This window comes from Symphalangus syndactylus, chromosome 9, assembly GCF_028878055.3.
Source record: "Symphalangus syndactylus isolate Jambi chromosome 9, NHGRI_mSymSyn1-v2.1_pri, whole genome shotgun sequence".
NCBI classification, from domain to species: Eukaryota; Metazoa; Chordata; class Mammalia; order Primates; family Hylobatidae; genus Symphalangus; species Symphalangus syndactylus.
Genome location: NC_072431.2, coordinates 88,883,203 through 88,892,168, shown reverse-complemented (window position 1 = coordinate 88,892,168; position 8,966 = coordinate 88,883,203).

Below are 8,966 nucleotides of genomic sequence, written 5' to 3'. Positions count from 1 at the left end.
GGAGGAAAAATTATTAGAATTGCAAATGCCTAACAAGACTCAATAAACAAAATTAAATTAAAAAATGACAAGCCAGGTGGAAAATTAACAAATGGATAGGCAAATAAATACCTTTAATATTAAATAGCTCTTACAGGTCATAATGTAAGTGCTTACTTCTCAATATAAAAATGAATAATGGACATGAAAAACTATTTAAATAAAAAGAAAACAAAAAACCAACAAATCTATAGAAAATATTTAATTATTTGTAATGGGACATACTCAAATAAAAGTAACATGATAATATTTCGCCAATTAAACTGAGAAGAAGAAAACTAATAAATGCTATCAACAGCGTAGAAAGATAACTACTCTTGTGACCAGTTAGTTAGTGGGAGTAACCTGGTATAACGAGTCAGAAAATTAATTTGTTAATATTTATCAAGAGCGTTCAAAAATATCATATACTTTGATTCGGTAATTCTACACCAAAATTATCTTAAGAAAATAATCAAGTATATGAATAATCTGTTTATGAGGATGCTATTGTCTGTTTATTAGGATGCTATTGAATAATATTTATAAAAGAAAAAACTACAGGTAGCATAAATGTCCAATGAAAAAGGAATATTCTATAGAATCCACTATTAAATAGATTAATCCATCATTAACCCATGTCTATGTGATATGTAGCCATTTAAAAAATAAATAATTCATATTTTTATGAGCCATTAATTGGCATTTTTAAAGCCTAACATGCTCTCTACTCATGTTACTTTTTTTCTAAACACAAAATGTACAGATGCTATGATCACAATTGCACTAAAGAAGTGTGTGTGTGTGTGTGTGTGTGAAGAAAACAGACTAGAAAGAAATAATATCAAAATGACATTAATCATCATTTGAGTAGAGTTATTAAGGTTTGTTTTTTAGTTGCTCTTTCATTTTTTTTGAGACGGAGTTTCTCTCCCCACCCAGGCTGGAGTGCAGTGGCGCTATCTCCGTTCACTGCAACCGCTGCCTCCTGTGTTCAAGCGATTCTCCTGCCTCAGCCTCTTGAGTAGCTGGGACTACAGGTGTGTGCTACCACGCCTAGCAAATTTTTGTATTTTTGGTAGAGACGGGTTTTCACCATGATGGCCAAGCTGATCTCAAACTCCTGACCTCAGGTGATCCACCCACCTCGGCCTCCCAAAGTGCTGGGATTACAGGTGTGAGCCACTGCGCCCAGCACTCTTTCATTTTTTTTTTTTTTTTATCTTTCTTGTTTTAAAAGCATGACTTCTAATGTAAGAAAAATATAATTAATAATATATAGCAATTAACTATTTTATTAAAGAATAGCATTCATGAAAAGAGCAGAAACATGAAAATTACTATGAGATACTTTGAGAGATCATCAAATTCAACAACAATGATGGAGATGGTTTTGTGTAGCAATAATAATAATGATAACATTTTGACTGTTTATTATGTGTGGTGCACTGTGTTCCTTTGACTTTGGAGGTAGGCTCATGAGGTTCATCCTTTTTTTTTTTTTTTTTTTTTGAGACGGAGTCTCGCTCTGTCGCACAGGCTGGAGTGCAGTGGCACGATCTCGGCTCACTGCAAGCTCCGCCTCCTGGGTTCACACCATTCTCCTGCCTCAGCCTCCCAAGTAACTGGGACTACAGGCACCCACCACCACGCCAGGCTAACCTTTTGTGTCTTTAGTAGAGATGGAGTTTCACTGTGTTAGCCAGGATGGTCTCGATCCCCTGACCTCATGATGGGCCCGCCTTGGTCTCCCAAAGTGCCGGGATTACAGGCACGAGTCACCGCGCCTGGCCAAGGTTCATCCATGTTTATACAGAAGGAGGTTAAGTGAGTAGCCCACACATGTGGTCAGTTAAGTGGCAGGACCAGGCCATGGCCAGAGCACATTCCCTTCAGTACTTTGATGTTCTTCCACCTCCACTCCCCACCACACAGTGTCATAGCAATGGCACTGGACAGAGAACCAGTCCACCATTCTCATCTCAGCTCAAGAATGACCTCATTGGTGACTTCATCCAAGTTACTCAACCCAAGTGCCAGACCCAGGCCAAATGTCTGGTCTAATGCCTCCTCTACAACGAGGACGCCAACAGCCAGTGGGTACTGCCATTTCCCAAAGTCACGACATGGGGAGCGGCAGGAAGGGGCCCAACCGTAGATCTCTCACACTTTGTCCGTTCTCTAACCCCTTCTCAACTAGCCCCTGGACTGCATTCCCAGTCAGTGTTCCAGGGTGGCGGAAGTTCACTGCACGTAAGTGGGGTAGCATAAATGAAGCTATGACGTTAAAACAGCACAGGGTACTACAAGTTTCCTCTGTCCTACTGCCGAATTGCCTTTCTTGGATGGATCTTGAGTCTAAGAACAACTGCTTCCTTTTTCTATATTCTCAGATAAATTTGCTCTGAGATCAAATTTCCAAGCATTCTCTGTGGTGAACGCTCACTTGGAAGAGGCTCCAGTTACCACCCTCACAGTGGGAATGGCTCTGCCTCATTCCCATGTCTGTCTTCCCAGCAGGGGCTTCTGCACTAGCAACGTGTCTCCTTGATGCAAATCAGGGCCACGTTTGAAAATGCAATGAAGTCTCAAATCCGGTGTCTCTGGTCAGAGAAACAATTAGAACTCAGCATTGCCTGAGTTTTTGTGTATGTACGTGAAAGTGGAGTTGGGTGCTAAAGGAAAGGACTTATTTTAATATGTTTTTAAAATAATATTAATTTGTCTGAGGATTAAACAATGGTAATAATACATTATTATTTAATATTTAATAAAGCATTAAATATGCATTAATATTTAATATTTAATAAAACAGTAAGTAATATTTAATGTTTTAAAATAAAATAATTTGTTTTGTGTTTTAAAAATAATTTTAATTTGTCTGAGGATTAAACAAGGCTAGGGATGTATTATCTCCTTTGTTAAAATGTCAAATATTCCAATGGATTGCACACTATCGGGGTTTTCTACACTGACTTTTCTTGAAGTGCTTCTGGTTTGGGAAAGCAGGATATATATTAAGCTCCTGGTGCTGCAAGATAAATAGGCTCATGGCCTAGTGGTCTGGCCATGTAATAAATCTGTTACAATGTGAATGGGAGGGGGTCATACCCTTTCCTCGAGTGTGTGTAACATAATGTTAATGTGGCATGGTATCTGTTAGCAGAAGTACGGTGAAGAAGCCATAAAAAAGTGATTTATTCCTCATTACCAAGCAGCTAGTAATTACAGGGTTGAATGGGAAGACTGGGAGGGACAGTGGAAAAGCAGAGTGAAAATAAGATAAATGTGGGGGACAACATATATATTCCTGAAATATAAGGACTGTGTGTGGAATGTTGAACCTGACAGTGGGCATCTATTCATAAAGGAGATAATTGGTGATGATAGTTGTGGGCAATCAGAATGTCCTAAATGGCACTTTGTCTTAAGGGAGGTATCAAGAGGCATTTAAAAAGTCCTAATGGATGTGCATGCATCTCCTTTCCTTTCTACCCAACAGTCTTTGCTGTAAATGACAGAAGAAGGATGGTCTGCCAGTGGGGAAGGATTCGAGGTTTATTGTTTAATCCTTCTGCAGCTCAGATGACAATGATGAGGCTGCCTTAAACAGAGAAGGCCAATTGCTCTGGGCCCTATTATTCACTGCACGTAAAATCAGCAAGAATTGAAAACAGGTTATACAGACGGTCCCTAACTCAGGATGGTTCAACTTACATTTTTTGACTTTACAATGATGTGAAAGCAATACATATTCAGTAGAAACCATACTTCAAGTACTGACACAACCATTCTGTTTTACACTTTCAGTACAATATTCAATAAATTACATGAGGTATTCAACACTTCATTATAAACTAGGCTTTGTGTTAGATGATTTTGCCCAACTGTAGGCTAATGTAAGTGTACCCAGCATGTTTAAAGTAGGCTGAGCTGAGCCATGATGTTCGATAGGTTTAAATGTATTTTTGACTTAATGATATTTTCAACTTAACTATGGGCTTATCAAGACGTAACCTGGCTGGGTGCAGTGGCTCACACTTGTAATCCCAGCACTTTGGGAGGCCAAGATGGGTGGATCACCTGAGGTCAGGTGTTCGAGACCAGCCTGGCCAAGATGGTGAAACCCTGTCCCTACTAAAGATACAAAAATTAGCCGGGCATAGTAGTGGGCGCCTGTAATCCCAGCTACTTGGGAGGCTGAGGCAGAAGAATCACCTGAACCCGGGAGGCGGAAGTTACAATGAGCCAAGTTCACATCACTGCACTCTAGCCTGGGTGACAGAGTGACACTCCATCTCAAAAAAAAAAGAAAAAAAGTAACCCCACCATAGTCGAGTAGCATCTGTTCTGTTTTCCTTTACCAAAGTTTATAATTCATGAATTTCAGGCTTCAGTTTTTCTTACGTGGGAAGGTGATAGAGCCCTACTAAACTTATTTCCCTACACACTTGACATCTTTCTTCTTGTTCTTCTCTCACCTGTCTGCATTAAATAATTTACTTCCCTAGATTCCCTTCATATTGCACCATAGGTAGAAATTGGATGTCAAAGATGGAAGACACCACCTTGGAAATGAGAAGGAAATACTTATTTCAACAGATAAGATGCACAGCACTCCTGATGGGGTCCAGGAGTTCATGAGGTCACAACTATTTTAAGAATACCAGTAAAGTCTTATTTGCAGAATAAGTAGTGGGTAAGACTGTTGACACTTTAGTATGAATTAAGTAGTAACACCAAACTGTACTAGTAGTCATTCTACTTTTTACCACAATACATAATACCAAAAAATGTAAAATGCCTTTGATGAAGCAACAAAAATTATTAATTATATTACATCTTAACATTTGAATACAATTTTTATATCCTGGATAATGAGATGGAAAGTATGCATAAAATCCTTTGCTGTATATTCAAATATCATGGTTGTCTCAAGAAAAGGACTTGTCTGATTGGGTGTCTAGCTGAAGCAGCTGCTTTTTTTCAGGGAACACCAATTTTATTTGAAAGAACACCTGAAAAAAACCACATGGTTCTTCAGTCTTTAATATGTGGCAGACATGTTCTCAAAGATGAACCTGTCACTTCAAGGAAAACAACTGACAGTATTTGTTAATGATAAAATTGGAGCTTTCAAGTAAAAATTAGAATTTCGGAAAATGTGTATCTGCCACAAAGAGCTAGACAGCTTCCTTTTACTTGAAGCGTTTCCAGATGAGATTTGGTGATTATGTTAACAAATATGATTTTTTGATATCATTTAATGAAATGTGTCAATATTAACTCAGTGAACCAATATTTTCCAAACGACCAATGCATAGCAATACAAAATCACATGGCAATATGAAAATTCATTTAAAGTATAAGTTAGATCAATGGATTTTAATCTAATAGAAAATAAAATTGTGTTGATATAATTTCAGATACCACCTGATTTGTGGGTTTTGCAACTAACCTTTAGAAAACTACTACTTATTTTGGTACAACATGAAAGAAGAATATCCACAGTGATCTGAAAAGGCTATTTTAAAACTCCTGTCTTTGCCAACTACATATCTATGTCTGGATTTTCTTCATATACTTCAACCAAAACAACATATCACAACAGACTAAATGCCAAAGCAGAGATGAGCTTCCAACTGTTTTCTATTAAGAGTTTTGCAAAAATGTAAAACAACATCACTCTTCTCACTCTTCCTTTTGTTTTGTAGAATTTATTTTTCATAAAATGCATTATTTTTGTTAGCATGTAATAAGTTTGTCATTGTAATATTAGCCAAACTAATAAATATTTTCAAATGTCTCCATTTTAATTTGAAATTTGGTACATATTGATAGATAGTGCCCATATAAACAAATATTCTTTGGAGGTCTCAGTAATTTTTAAAAATGTAAGCGGTCCTGAGACCAAAATTTTTGGAACCATTAGATTGGATGGATAAAAGATAACAATTGAAACTTGATTCACTATTATTTTTACATCAGCCATTACCTGAATAAAATGTTTAAGTGAACTAATTTTAAACATTTTAATAAATAACAAATTAAAATAATTCATTGAGGCTTTATTTTGCGCCTGCTCTTAGCTAACAACTTTGTTTACCATGACCGTAGGTGATCCTCAAGGCATAGCTGAGATTATGTTATTTAAGCCCATTTTACAGAGAATAGACCTGTGGCTTCAGGAGTACAAATAACTGAACAAGCTCATGGCTGGTCGCTGGCAGAGCAAGTTTTGAAAGCAGCAAGCCTGCCCGGCATCAAGGATGCCGTCCTAAACCATTAAGTCACACAGCTTCCCAGTGGCTGACATGTAACCCCATCCCGTGTTCTGGTTGTGTTCTAAGAGCTTGCTATACTGTATCTCATTTAATCATAATTCTAAAGAATGAGGCAATTATTTTGCCTTGCCTTTTATGGTCCAGAAAACTAACGTTGTGAGAGGTGAGATGACTTAGCCATGAGTACCACAGCTGTAGCGCACGAAGCAATGATTTGGATTTTTTTGTGGGATATTTGTGTGTGTCCCTGTAGCACAGAGATTTGAGGTCTTCTTACCATTCAGTTTGTGGTACACTAATTATCAATTTAGCAAGATCCCTCTTGTGTTTAAATTCATTTTTTACTCAGCATTTCCCCATCCACACTGCCATTCATCACCCCCATAAAGCTACTATTCTAATGTAATTCAGATAGCTCCTCAGCTATGTTTCTTTGAAATCTTTTAATTTGTTTTCTTAATTCATCTAAATGATATTATATGATAGATACAACTCTGTTTTTTAACCCCACGCTGTTTTCATGATCGATCTACAAGGCTGTAGCTGATTCGTGGCTCCTGATAGCTGTGTAGTATTCCATCATGCAGGTCCACTCCTCTTTACTAAATATTATTATGTTTCTCCAAACCACTGTTGCCTTCAGGAAGCAATAAACAACCTCAAATATAACCTTTAATGGACCAAAGGTTTTTATTTTTATATTTTTTGTTTTATATATTTATTTATTTAGAGAGAGGCTCTTGCTCTGTTGCCCAGGCTGGGGTGCTACGGCATGATCATGGCTCACTGCAGCCTCCACCTCTCGGGCTCAAGCAAATCCTCCTGCCTCAGTCTCCCAAGTAGCTGGGGCGACAGGCACACCCTACCATGCCCAGCTAATTGTTTTTATTTTGTAGAGATGGGGTCCTGCTATGTTGCCCAGGCTGGTCTTGAACTCCTAGCCTCAAGCCATCCTACCCCCTTGACTTCGTGTGTGAAGCTGTGCCCAGCTCTTAACTTTTTATTTGTATTAAACGTCTTCTCTTAGTCTGTTATCCATTGGTTATTTTTGTGTAAAATTCCTTCCTTGAAGAATAATATTTACCTTTTTTATTTTTGTTTTTTTAAAGATGGGGGTCTTACAAAGTTGAGTTGCCCAGGTTGGACTCAAACTCCTGGGCTCAAGCAGCCCTCCCATTTTAGCCTCTCAAGTAGCTGAGACTACAGGCACATGCCACCATGCCCAGCTAAGAATAATCATTACTTCGAATGTAGAGAAATTTATCAGTTTTTCCTTTTCATGGTTTATGATTTTTGAATCTGAGTTACAAATTTTTATCCAAAAGCCACAAAGATATTCTTTTGCATTTTCTTCTCCTAAATTTTATATTTTGCCTTTCACATTTAGAAGTCAGTTCACTTCTATATATGATGAGTTTTATGTTTCTCCACATAGTGAGCCAATTTTCCTGAGTTTCTACTAAGCAAACCATTTTTTATTCACCAATTTGTGGTATCACTTTTATACCAGTTCCCATACATACCAGAATCTCTAGTCTATTGCATGGGTTCTGTTTATTACTGTACCAATAGCACACTACTTTTAAAAGAATTTTGTAGTTTTTCTAAATAACTTGTAGAATAAGTGTGCTGCTCACTCCATCTTCAAATCCTGGGGTCATTTTTTTTTTATTTTCCTTTTCAAACTTTGAGTAACATAAGAGGCACATTTATATTTTCATATCCACTTGGAATCACTTTTGAAAAAACTCTCCTTGAGTTTTGCATGAAATTGCATTGAATGTATAGATTAATTTTGGTAAGAATTGATATAAAAATAATGTTAATTTGCCTCATCTGTGTACATGGTCTATACTTTCTATTTATTTCAGTCTTCTTTTGGTTCTTTTAATAGTGCTTCATATTTTCCTCTATTTTTAAAAATTTCCTCTGTGCTTTTTAAATAGGTTAATTCCTACCTACTTTATAGTTGCTGCTGTTTTGGGAAATGGATCTTACTTTCTTTCTTTTTTTGAGACAGAGTATCACTCTGTCGCCCAGGCTGGAGTGCAGTGGTGAGATCTCAGCTCACTGAAACCTCCGCCCCCAGGGCTCAACCGATTCTCCTGCCTTGGTCTCCCGAGCAGCTGGGATTACAGTACCCACCACCAAGCCCTGCTAATTTTTCTGGTATTTTTAGTAGAGATGGGGTTTCACCATGTTGGCCAGGCTGGTCTCAAACTCCTTACCTCAGGTAATCCACCTGCCTCAGCCTCCCAAAGTGCTGGGATTACAGGCGTGAGCCACCACACCTGGCTAGGTCTCACTTTCTAGTAAATTTTCTACTCAATTATCGTTAGTGTGAAAAGAGGCTATTGATTCTTATAAGCTGATCTTATTTGGCAACTTAATTTATTTTTTACTAATAGCCAATGAATTTGTTAGTTCTGCTGGGGTTTCCATATAGATGATTACGTTAGCTGCAGATAAAATACTTCTGTCTTTTGCTTCTCAGTTCTTAAAGTTCTTCTTTTTCATGGGTTATCATTTTAGTTAGGACCTTCAGGGTTTATGATAAGAACACCATCCTTGTCTTACTCCTTATCTAAAAAGAATGCATATAATACTCACTATTACAACTGGTGTTCATTGTAGCTTTTTAAAATAAATATTAGGTTGGTGCGA